The sequence below is a fragment of the Ambystoma mexicanum genome, chromosome 10 (genome assembly GCF_040938575.1).
Source record: "Ambystoma mexicanum isolate Mex_15411 chromosome 10, UKY_AmexF1_1, whole genome shotgun sequence".
NCBI classification, from domain to species: Eukaryota; Metazoa; Chordata; class Amphibia; order Caudata; family Ambystomatidae; genus Ambystoma; species Ambystoma mexicanum.
In genome coordinates, this window is record NC_090932.1 from 317517308 (window position 1) to 317529601 (window position 12294).

At 50.7% G+C, this 12294-nt stretch overlaps 1 protein-coding gene across 2 annotated transcripts in view; it reads left to right on the plus strand.

Moving 5' to 3' along the window:
• ADAM9 (ADAM metallopeptidase domain 9) overlaps positions 1-12294 on the plus strand; it is a 1404333-nt gene that overhangs the window by 715526 nt on the left and 676513 nt on the right. The window lies entirely within an intron of this gene.

Below are 12294 nucleotides of genomic sequence, written 5' to 3' on the forward strand. Positions count from 1 at the left end.
CTGGAGACACCAGCCCCCAATCCCGCAGATCCCTACATGGAGACTTAGGACCGAGGCTCTGCAGGATGAGGGGTTTCGGGAGGGCCTGAGGGACGCCATTGAAGAATATTTTGATAAAAACACGGGAAGCGTAAGCTCTGTGGGCACATTGTGGGAAGTTTTTAAGCTGGTGGTGCGTGGGGTGGCTATTTTCCAAGTTAAAGTGCTACAAGGGGGGGTTGAAAGGGAGCTCCGGGAGGCGGAAAGAGAGCTAGAGGAGCTCACGCGTTGCGCGAGCACCGCTCGTGATAACAGAACCAAAGTAGAGGAGCTACAGTTGTCCTGTAGTGCACTCTGGGATAGACTGTGCAGACTCAGCTACAGGAAATATACGGAGCGGATACACGCAGGTGGCGATAAGCCGGGCAGATCGCTGGCTTGGCTGTACAAGAGTGAGACCCCCGCTCGGTGATTAGTGAGATTCAGGGCGAAGGAGGTAGCATATGCAACACCCATAAAGAGGTAAATGAGGAATTCCTTAAGTTTTACAGACACTTGTATGAAGACACGGGGAGGATATGGGTCAAGACATACTAGACACATTGGGGGACATTGAGCTGCCCACCTTAGATGATCTAGCACCCGTCACCTCGGATGAGCTGGAGGTAGTGATTCGGAACTTGCCCACTTGCAAGGCGCCGGGTTCGGATGGGCTGCCCAGCGAGTTCTACAAAACATACCAGCAAGAGTTGCTCCAGCCACTGCTTGCCACTTTCAATGAGGCCTATGAGAAGGGAGAACTCCCGTTGTCTCTCCGCGAGGCCGTAATCATCCCGCTCTTGAAACCAGGCAAGCCGGCCGTGGAGTGCGGGTCTTACAGACCGTTGTCCATGCTCAACCAGGACAGCAAAATACTCACGGCGGTGCTGGCTAATAGACTGAAAAGGGTGATTAAGAAACTGATACACCCAGATCAGACGGGATATGTTCCGGGCAGGAACATCACCGACAACCACCGGAGGCTACACCATGTCATGGACCAAACTGAGGAGGACACGGGCGAGCTGGCCATAGTGTCGTTAGACGCGGTCAAGGCCTTCGACTCGGTGCGATGGCCCTGGCTGAAAGCGGTCCTGAAGAGGTATGGAGTGGGACCCGGATACCTCAGATGGGTACAGTTGTTTTACAGCACCCCGATGGCGAGGGTCAAGACAGGGTCCACGGTCTCAGATTCTTGGCAACTGGGCAGGGGGACCAGACAGGGATGTCCCTGGTCACCAATGCTATATATACTGGCATTGGAGCCTCTGGCAATATGCCTGCGTCAACAATATGGGGAGGTGGGCATAAACACGGCTAGTGGAGAGCATTTGATATCATTATATGGGGATGATATGCTCCTTTATTTACGCTATCCGGAAGAAAACCTACAGTACGCCCTAGAGGTGATAGCACGGTATGCCATACTCTCCGGTATATCGGTGAACCCTGGAAAGTCCAGCCTGTTCCCTTTGGGTAGATATAGGAATGTCCCGGTGCAGAGGCTGCCTGTTCTGCCAATACCATGGCAGCCCGTAACATTTAGGTATCTGGGAATAAACATTTACCACAAGATCGAGACAGAACACAAGCACAACATGGAAAAGGCGATAGAGGGGATTAGGAACAGTATGGTATTTTGGTCCAGTCTGCCCCTGACCATGATGGGGAGGGCGGCCTTGCTCAAGATGGTGGTCCTGCCTAGACTCTTGCACTTTTTTACAAACGTCCCGTTTCTGATACCCAGAAGCCTATTCGCGAAACTTCACAGCGTGTGTAGGGGTTTTGTGTGGGGCAGCTCTAGGAATAGGGTGGCTCTGTGGAATCTCCAGAACCGGTGCGACAGGGGAGGGATAGGCCTGCCTAACTTCGAACTCTACTACCTGGCGGGGCAGCTGCAGTACGTGGCCAGGTGGCTTTTGACTGAAGATTCGGCGGAAGCCAGGCTCCTGCGCGAAGATACAGCCCCATACTTTCTGATGGAAATGGTGTGGTTGGGCAGAGATAAACTGGTGGGCAAGGGGCGGTTACTGAGGTTGGGTTGGGAGATCTGGCACAGGACATGGAAGATTGGGGGGGACTCGGAACCATACTCCCAGCAGGCCCCTTTGGCGGCTCTGTGTGGGAGCGACTCCCAACTACTTGAATCGGTCCGCAGATACTGGGAACAGGTAGGCCTAGCCACCCTCGGGGACATATGGCAGGAAGGGGAGGCGGTGGACTTTCAGCTGCTGCAGGAAGAGACGGGAGTACATGGCGGCCAATATATAACCTACACTAGGTTGGTGAAAAAGACTAGAGAAAGATGGCCGGAGACAGTGCTCGCGGAGGATCCAGACGCCTCCCTGGAAACCATGTATGATGTATCGGAAGGCGGGCACGAAATATCGAGAATATATGAGCTCCTGCGGGCAAGGGCAGGGAAGGAGTTGCTCCAATTGAGACAAGATTGGGAGGAGGAGGTGGGAGGACCCATTACGGATGGGCAGTGGGAACGGGCCCAGAGGTACCATAAAAAGGTGTCCCGTAACGCGAGATTCCAACAGCTTCAGTTGTATGTTACCCACAGGGCTTATTTAACCCGCGGGGAGATTGCAAAGTTTGGGGGATCGGCTATACAGCAATGCCCCAGGTGTGGGGAGGTGAACGCAGGACTGCTACACATGTTTTGGGCTTGCTCGGAGGTGCATAGATTTTGGAATGAGGTCAAGACGAAACTGGCTGGTTGGGGGGTAATGCTGGATGTGGAATCGGCCTGGTCATGCTTGCTTGGACTATTCCCTAGACCCCGGCATTTGAAACACATAAGCAAGATGAAGGACCTGGCCTATGTCAAACGTAGGATCGCCATGGGCTGGAAGGCGGCCCATAGACCCAGGGTGGAGTTGTGGTGGATAGACCTCTTGAGATGGGCGGAAGCTGAATCCGTAGTCTGGTTTGTAGCGGTCACTAGGGGGGGCGAAGAATAAGTAGGGCCCTTGTTGGCCTGGCGGCAATTGGTGGCCTCGTTGGCAAACCCTCACCAGGGTGACAATGAAACAGAGGACCCGGTTGATGTCAGTCTAGGTAGTGAGCCACCCAGTGATGTTCCCATAAATGATATGTGAGAACTGGCTCTAGTTTAAAGGGGGAGGGAGGAGTTGGGGAGTTTGGAAATGTGTTGAAATATGATGCTTTCTATGTTTTGAAACGGTTGTAGTGTGTTTGTTTGACCTTAAAAAATAAAATAAAAATATATTTAAAAAAAAAAAACCCCTGGAGTATCCCAGATTTAGCTACTTTTTGTCGTTGAGTGCAGCATGGTACTGGTGTTGTCGGTGACCATTTTTGCTGAATACCTCTGAAAAGATGTGTAATTTATTTATTTTCTTGTATTGGTTGTGGTTGGATTTCTTTGAGACGGTAAGAGGTAATATTTTCAGATGTTGGTCTCTGCTACAGAGAATTGTAATCATCCCATTCTTTCTTTTTTGTATGGTAAGGCCTGAACTTTGTTTTAGAATGCAAACCTAAGGTTAACATTTTTTGGGGGTGGTTGAGGGTCTGTCGGTCTGGGATTTTGCAAATTGTGTGTGCAGTTTTTAATCTGATGTTTTACTTGAATGAGAGTTGGGGGTTTGCTTGGAAATTTGGGCTTTCTACTTTTGCAACTTTTTATCCTGCATTCAGCGACTGGAAAGCAATTTGTTCCTACAGTTGAGACTTGCTCTTGGCAGTCTCTCCCAACAATTAGCTCCAAAAGACGTTCCTTTGCAATTACACTGTGCATTACCAGTGGCATGAACAAAGTATGTAATGGCCATACAGTCAAGTCAGAAAATTGGTGTCCAGGACCTCTAATGCAATCTATTGCAATCTATCCAGTATGCTGGGCCCAGGATGCACTGTTAAGTAATGTGCCATCTCCCATGGAATCTTTAACACAGTGATTGTAAATTCAGAAATAACTACATTGTGGAGCACTCGGTTGATATCCTTGGTTCGGACTGCTTAGTTTATTAATCTGATTCCGGGCCTTGATACCTTTTTAAGATTATTCTGCAATATGCAAATCTTTATACCATACCATAGCATACCATACAAGCCCAGCAAAGTTACAAGGAGGCATTGCTGATCATATGTGCTATGATGTCAGCACTACAGACCTTTCAATAGGCCAGTAGGAGCCTTTCATTACAGGACAGACAAGGTCCACAGGAGACCTCTTAAATTAGCTACATGCTAAATCCCTTCTGGTAATCAGTCACCTCCATGGGCTGGGGAAGGGGCAGAGGAATTTACCTGCGAACAATGATTAATTAAGCACCATTTTGTTAACTTTACATAATAGCTTGTCTTGGATTGGGGCAAATTATCCTAGAGACACAGTAATATTAACTCTGGGCTTATGAACCTACCTCTGATCTTGCACTGGGAGATCAGATGCAATTCTCCTTGTGGTTTAATCCATGGCAACAGAACTGTTTGATCTGCCTTTTCTAGTTGGTATAGGATTTTTAAGTAATGATCAGTATGATATCTCTGACAATTAACTGGAGATCATTTTCTCTACACTACGAATTATGGTGTTGCTACATCTGATAAAGGATTGTTAAGATGCCCCTTGCCTGACCTTGCTGCTGTATTGTGGAATCGCCAAGGAGGCCGGGCGCAACCACAAGCTTGGTGAATTTGGACCCAGTGTCGATGTCGGTAGTATCCTCTGACTACCCCCACCATGCCGCGTGTAGGAGGCAGGCGCATGCCACAGTACAAAGTAGAAAGGCTGAAAGGGCTGGGAGCAGATAGATCCAGAGATCTGGGAGGAGAAAGACCCAGCAGGCTTGGAAGAGAATGACCCAGCTGCCAGTGAAGAGAAAGTCCCAGCAGGGGGTGAGGAGAAAAAGCATAAAGGAAAGGGCTAAAAGGCATTTTAATAGAGGTATTGAGAAGTACGAGGGGGAAAACATCCAAAAGGAGGAGGATATGGCATAGTACAGTAATGCAGAGGAGGTGGTGGACCCTAAGACACCAAAGAGCGTACACCTTGAGGGGTAGAGGGACAAGCATGCAGCGAGTCAGTCCAAAGAGGCAGAAGAAGCTCAGAACAAAGATAGTGAAAAAGGGAGGTCCAGTGCAGGACCCTGTAGGAATAAGACTTGAGGTAAGGCATCAAGGGCGAGGGAGAAACTGGAGTAGATGACTAGGGAACAAGGACCCCGAGAGACAGGTATGTATTAAGAGGTCTAGAGAGGACCCTAAAAAGAACTCGGTGTCCTCCAGTTTCCTTTGGCTCTGGGTTTTGGTTGAAAGCCTGCTCCAAAGTGACACCACCTGCAGAGCACACCAACAGGCTCCAGTGCAGAGTTGAGATTTGGGAGGAGGCTCCCACTTGCGAAAGCCAGAAGAAGGGTGCCGGAAACCATCAAACCTGAGATTTGTGAACCAAGCAGAGAGAGACCCAGAAAAGGCTAAGATGTAGGGTGTGGGAATCCCCATAAAAACATTTACTTTCTCCTCTTCCCTTAATAGTTAATCTTCTGAATCAAACGGTCAACTTATTACACCATAAAACTAACAAAAGCAGTATGCTGATGAATGGTAAAGTTCATGAAGCATAGAGATCAACATACACTCGTCGAAAACAGATGGCACTGCTTTGAGAAGGAACCACAGATTGAAATGTCAACTTCTATTACATTGTGGGGGAAGTCCAGTTATGGAAAAAGAATGATTGTCCGGGATCCTCTAAACTATGTTTTCAAAAGTATCCCCTCCTCGAGTGTCCGTAAACCCATATTACCATTTGTGAGGATGAGACCAATTCTGCTAATGGCCTTAAACTGTTATTAGTAAACACAAATTGAACATTGTGAATAAAAACTTGAATTGTGCCAAAGTACAATTTATATCAATTCATATACAACATTACAGCATTAACACATTGTCACTCTTTCTGCTAAATATACATTTGAGGGGATTGGGTCCTCTGACGTATTCCATATCTATGACAGTAATCACCACAGCTGTGCTGCTTCGGAAAATCTTTCAGCGTCTGCGTCCTGCGTTGATGACGTCGATACGCCGTCCTCGAGGACCTCCTCTGACGGCCGACGTCACCAGATGTTATAAGTAGGACGCACGACGCCCGTAGCCTCAGTTCCGTGTTTTCCGCAAACGTGTTAGCTTCGGAGATCTCAGCGCACCTCGACTCTGGAGTTTCTGTTCTTTTGGTTTTCGAACCTGTTTGTTTTGTGAAGTATTCTCGGGATGTCTTCCTCTTCTTCCACCCCGCGTCCGGGCTTCAAGAAGTGTCGGGACTGCGGGTCCAAGATGTCGGTGACAGACTCGCACGACACCTGCCTCTGGTGCCTCGGGGAGGCCCACGACACAGATGATTGTGTCGACTGCCAGTCACTTACGTCCAAGGCCTTGCGGGAATGTTGGTAAGGTGTCCAAGCCCCGGAAGGCGAGATCCACTGGGCTTTCGACGAACGATTCGAGGGGCGACTCTCCGCATCATAGTCGTAAGTCTAGGGGTCTCGGTCCCGGAGTGGGTCCCGCCACTCCTCTGCCTCTTCGAGGCACTCCCGGAAGCGCCATCATCGGTCGCCTTCCCCGTCCTCATCCGAGGACTCCGGCCGTTGGCGGGTTTCTTATCCCACCAAGCGTTCCTCTCCAGAGGAATGGGCTTCGTTCGGGAAGAAAATGTTGGCGATTCTTGAATCGCAGGGCTCCGGTCCGTCCGCGCCTCCGAGAGGGGTCGGTCGTGACCGTACTGGAGACACCGCTCGTACGCCTTCGGGCTCGGGTGGTTGGCACGATTCGCGGGAGAGATCCCGCTCAGACAAGGGGAATCGTTCCAGTCATGCCCGTTCCAGGTCCCGGTCCTTGACGAGCTCGAGCCCATGTGCACCTGTGAAGTCTTCAAAGAAGACGTCGACGCCGGTGGCGCCGAGGTCGTCGACGGACTCTCTCGAGGCTCTGCCTCCGAGGAAGTCGTCGATGCCATTGGCGCCAAGGCTGTCGAAGCACACGCTCGGGACTCCGCCCTCGAGGCCTGTGTCAAAGCCGTCGATGCTTTCGGCGCCACGCTCGACGTCGACGCCGATTCACTCGACGTCGACGCCGTTTCACTCGACGCCCTCAACGCCTTTCGAGGCTGTGGTGTCGGAGGTACCCCGTGGCACGGGGAACCCCCTAGAAAGGCTCTAGCCAAGGCAAAACATGTCTTTCTCCCTTATTCATTGCCCACTTTCCAGACTATGGAGTATATTTCTGAGGTGGAAGAGGGTTCTGAAGATGGGTTGGTTCCGGACACGGTACCAGATGAGATTCTTTCTGGTCATAGCCAGATTGAGGACTTGCATCAGTCACTGCATGACGCCAGTGGTCTGGACACCTCTCCGGAGGTGGAGTTCTGTAGGCCGGAGCCTGGCACCCATGCTGAGTCATCGTACCAGTGCCTTATGTCGAGGGTCACGGACTACTTGGGGTGGTCGGCGCCCCCAGTTGATTTTGTGCAGGATGACCTGACGGATATCCTCGACCAAGGTCCACCCACTGACCCGGTACTGCCATTCCATATGGCTCTGCAAAGAAGGGTGGCAGCGGCTTGGACTGCTCCGGAGAGTCTCCTGGCAGTGGGCAAGTCTTTGCCACGAAAATACCGCCCAGACAGTAGTGACCCCTGCTACTTGACCACGCACCCCACTCCGGAGAGTTTGGTAGTGCAGGCGGCTACGGTCCCAGCAAAGCAGGCGTCATATCCTACCATCCCTCCTGATAGGGACGACAAGCGTTTTGATGGCTAGGCGAAGAAAGTGTTTTCTTCAGGGGGTATGGCTCTTCAGGTGGCCAACTCCGTATGTGCCTTGTCACGTTTCACGCACACTCTGTGGAACTGTATTTCCTTAGCGGCTGAACATATTCCCAAAGTGGACGAACGGGATGGTTTTCTTGATATTATTCAGGATGGCAAGGATGCCATGTGTGAGTCCGTTCAGTCGGGTTTGGACATGGCAGACTGTGTCAGCCGGTCCATGGTGGCGAGCACCGTGATACGTAGGTTTGCATGGTTGAGGAAGTCGGGGTTTGCTCCTGATGTGCAAGCCAGGCTCCTCAACATGCCCTTTGATGGTGAACATCTTTTTGGCAGTAAGGCTGACGAGGGCCTTGAGAGGTTGCAGACCTCCAAAGCTGCAGCGAAGTCGTTGGGCGCTGCAGTCCGCCAACCTCCGCCTTTTCGTCCTAGGGCACAGCAGTGTAGGGGAGGTTCCTTTCGTTATTACTCATCCTTTAGTAAAGCGAGAGGACCTGCAAGTCAAAGGGGCAACCATAGGAGTGCCAGAGGTGGAAAACAAGGTACTCGAGGTGCCAAGGCCACGCGAGCAGTTGCCTCTTTGCCCTCAGGCAACACCGCAGCCGCTTCTGCTCACTCATGAGGCCCATGCTTCGCCGGTTGGGGGAAGGCTGGCACAGTATCTTGTAGAATGGCGTGCCATTACTTCAGATGTGTGGGTTCTGGAGATCATGGCCCACGGCTACTGTCTTCCTTTCCGGCAGAGGCCTCACGACAATCCACCAGGGAATCTCTCTTTGAAGAGTCCGGATCCTCTCTTTGCGCAGGAAATTCAATCCCTGCTGGAGAAAGGCGCCATAGAACTGGTGTCTGTAGTGGAGAGGAACAAGGGATGGTATTCCCCTTATTTTTTGATTTCGAAGAAAGACGGGGGATTGAGACCCATCATGGACTTGCGCGGTTTGAACAAACTCCTCACGAAGGACAAGTTCAAGATGGTTACTCTCTCTCAAGTCCTCCAGGCCCTTCAACTTCAGGACTGGTTGGTGTCTCTCGACCTCAAGGACGCTTATTTTCATGTGCCGTTCCATCCCAAGCACAAGAAGTACCTGAGGTTCGCGGTTGGCGACTCGCACTTTCAGTTTCAGGACCTGCCGTTCGGATTGACCTCTGCCCGAGGGTTTTCACCAAACTCATGGTTGTGGTGGCAGCGTATCTCAGGAAAGGGGGGATTCACGTCTACCCCTACCTGGACGATTGGTTGATCAGGGCGCGCTCTCCCGAGCAAGTCCTGGATCATCTGTCCGTCACCTGCCACTCCCTTCACAGGCTGGGCTTCTCCCTCAACTTAAAGAAGTCCCACTTGACGCCAACTCAGCGGCTCCAGTACATCGGAACAGTGCTCGACACATCCCTGGGGCAGTGTTTTCCTCCCCAGGTGAGGGCTCATCACATTCAGCAGATGGTGCACAAGTTCCAACATGTCCAGAATCTCCCTGCGTTCGAGTTCTTGAGATTGCTCGGCCTCATGGCATCCTGCATTCTTCTGGTGCCAGAGGCCAGGTTGCAGATGAGATGTTTGCAATGGGCACTCAAGCTCTAGTGGTCTCAGTCCTCTGGCAGGATGTCGGACCCTGTTCAGGTGACGCCCTCGGTTGCCCAGGACCTTCTGTGGTGGGCCGTCGAAGGCAATCTGATGAAGGGGGCTCCTTTTTGGCTACCCTGGCCGGAGGTGATGATCGTGACGGACGCATCCCTCACGGGATGGGGAGCTCATGCCAACGAGTTGACAGTCAGCGGTCGTTGGTCTCCGTCGGAGTCCAGACTCCATTTCAATCTGTTGGAGCTGAGGGCTGTCAGGCTTGCCCTGAAGGCTTTTCTGCCGACTGTGCGAGGAAATAATGTCCTGATTCTGACAGACAACACTGTGGCCATGCACTACCTCAACAAAAAGCGTGGGGTAGGGTCACTTTCTCTGTGCAGGGGGGCGATGCAGCTCTGGTTTCTGGGCCATCCAGCAGGAAATTTCGATCTCTGCAGTTCATCTGGCCGGAGACGAGAACGAGACGGCGGACACTCTAAGCAGGCAGAGCACGATCTCTCACGAGTGGGAGCTGGCTCAGGAGATTCTCCTGGAGATCTTTGCCCTTTGGGGGACCCCTCACATGGATTTCTTCGCCTCCAGTGTCAACAGGAAGTGCGAAAGGTTCTGCTCGTGGAAATTTCCTCCAAGAGGAGCCTTAGGAGCCACGTTTGCAGTGGTCCTTCCCACTGCTGTACGCATTTCCTCCAGTCCCCGTCATTCCGCAAGTGCTGCAGAGGTTCGGTTCCCGGATGATCCTCATTGCACTGGCATGGGCCAGGAGGACGTGGTACCCGGACCTTCTCGACTTGTCCATCTGCCCTCCACGTCGTCTTCCCTACCGAGACAATCTGCTCTCACGGGAGGGGGGTCAGGTTCTCCATCCAGAGGTCAGATCCCTCAACCTTCACGCTTGGCTTCTGAAAGGTTGAGGTATAAGGATTCGGACCTCCCTGAAGACGTGATGGAGGTGTTGCTTTCGGCCAGACGGCTGGCAACAAAGTCCCTGTACCGTTGCCGTTGGAGAAAGTTCTGCGACTCATGCAGGGTTCAGAATGTGGATCCTTTTTCATGTGACATTCCTATCGTTCTGTCTTTTTTGCTTTCATTGGCCCACAAGGGCCTGCAAGTGGGTACCGTTAAAGGATACCTGGCGGCGCTGTCTATATTTAAGCGCTCGTCTGAGGAGTGTTCTTATTTTAAAATCCCTTTAATTTCTCAGTTCCTGAAAGGGCTCACTAATGTGTTCCCTCCATCACCTTTCCAGGTGCCCGGTTGTGATCTGAACCTTGTTCTCAAGTTTCTTTGAGCGTTTGCATTCTTGTCCTTTGAGACTGTTAACCCTTAAAGCTGTGTTTTTAGTTGTGGTCACTTCCGCTCGCAGAGTGAGTGAGTTACAGGCACTTTCAGTTAAGCCACCCTTCACTGTGTTTCATAAGGACAGGGTTGTCCTTGGAGTTTGTCCTTCCTTTCTTCCGAAGGTGGTGTCGGAATTCCATTTAGGCCAGAAGGTTATTCTTCCGGCATTTTATCCTCCTCCACATCCTGGTAAGGAAGAGGAGAGGCTCCATAGGCTGGATCCTAGGAGAGCTTTAAGCTTCTACATTTCACGCATGTCCCGGGTCAGAGTGGACGATCAACTATTTATTGGTTACGCTGGAAGGCGTTTGGGACGAGGTGTTACTAAGCAGACTTTGTCTCGATGGATCATCTTGGCAATTGCCGAATGTTACCGCTTGGTGGGTAAGGACCCTTCGGTAGGCTTACGGGCCCATTCTACCAGGGGTATGGCTGCCTCTACTGCCCTGCAGAGGGGTGTTCCTATTCGTAACATCTGTGATGCAGCCATCTGGGCTTCGGTCCATACTTTTGTATGTCACTACTCCCTCAATTCTATCCGGGGGCAGGATCTGGCCTTTGGCAAGGCGGTCCTTAACTCTGCAATTTGATTGGGCATTCTAAATTGGTATATTCTAAATTCTTTTCCCACCTCCTTACGTTGGTACTGCTTTGGGAGTCTGTCATAGATATGGAATACGTCAGAGGACCCAACCCCCTCGAAGAACAAGTTACTCTCTTACCTGGTAACGTTCTTTTGATGGGATGGTCCGACGACGTATTCCATATCGCTCCCTCCCTGTCTATCCCGCTACAGAATTTCCTATGCGATTGCAGCTTACGTTTCCGCAAGGCTTTCTGTGGTCATACTGCAGAAGATTGGTGCCACACGTTCTGGGAAAAAACTACAACTGAGACTACGGGCGTCGTGTGTCCTACTTATAACATCTGGTGACGTCGGCCGTCGGAGGAGGTCCTCGAGGACAGCGTATCGACGTCATCGACGAAGGACGCAGACGCCGAAAGATTTTCCAAAGCAGCACAGCTGTGGTGATTACTGTCATAGATATGGAATACGTCGACGGATCATCCCATCGAAAGAAGGTTACCAGGTAAGAGAGTAACTTGTTCTTTTAATCACTTAGCTGCATTTCTAGTTTGTCTCCCCTACTAATCTGCGGTTGGGGCAGTGATCAGTATCTACTATTTAAGTCATATCTTGACTTATTTGATGTTAATCAATCCTTAACCTGACATGCCATGCTTCACTCCATTTTCTTACTTTAGGACCTTTTTCAGGGCTATATTCAGGCAATGTATACTTGGTTAAAATCTAATCTGCTAGACCATCTTCTACCATCTATTCCCCACTGTAAGGACACATATGGACAAATTATTATTACACATATACATTTATATGCATTACTTTAGCCTTATTCAGTATATTGAGATTTATCATGAGTACAGCGGTGCGCTAGAAATGATGGATTACCGTACCACCATACTATGAGTTTGGTGATAAGGTGGAGGATAAACCTCCAACAAGAAGCTGAAGGTAAATCCTCCAGTTTACCGT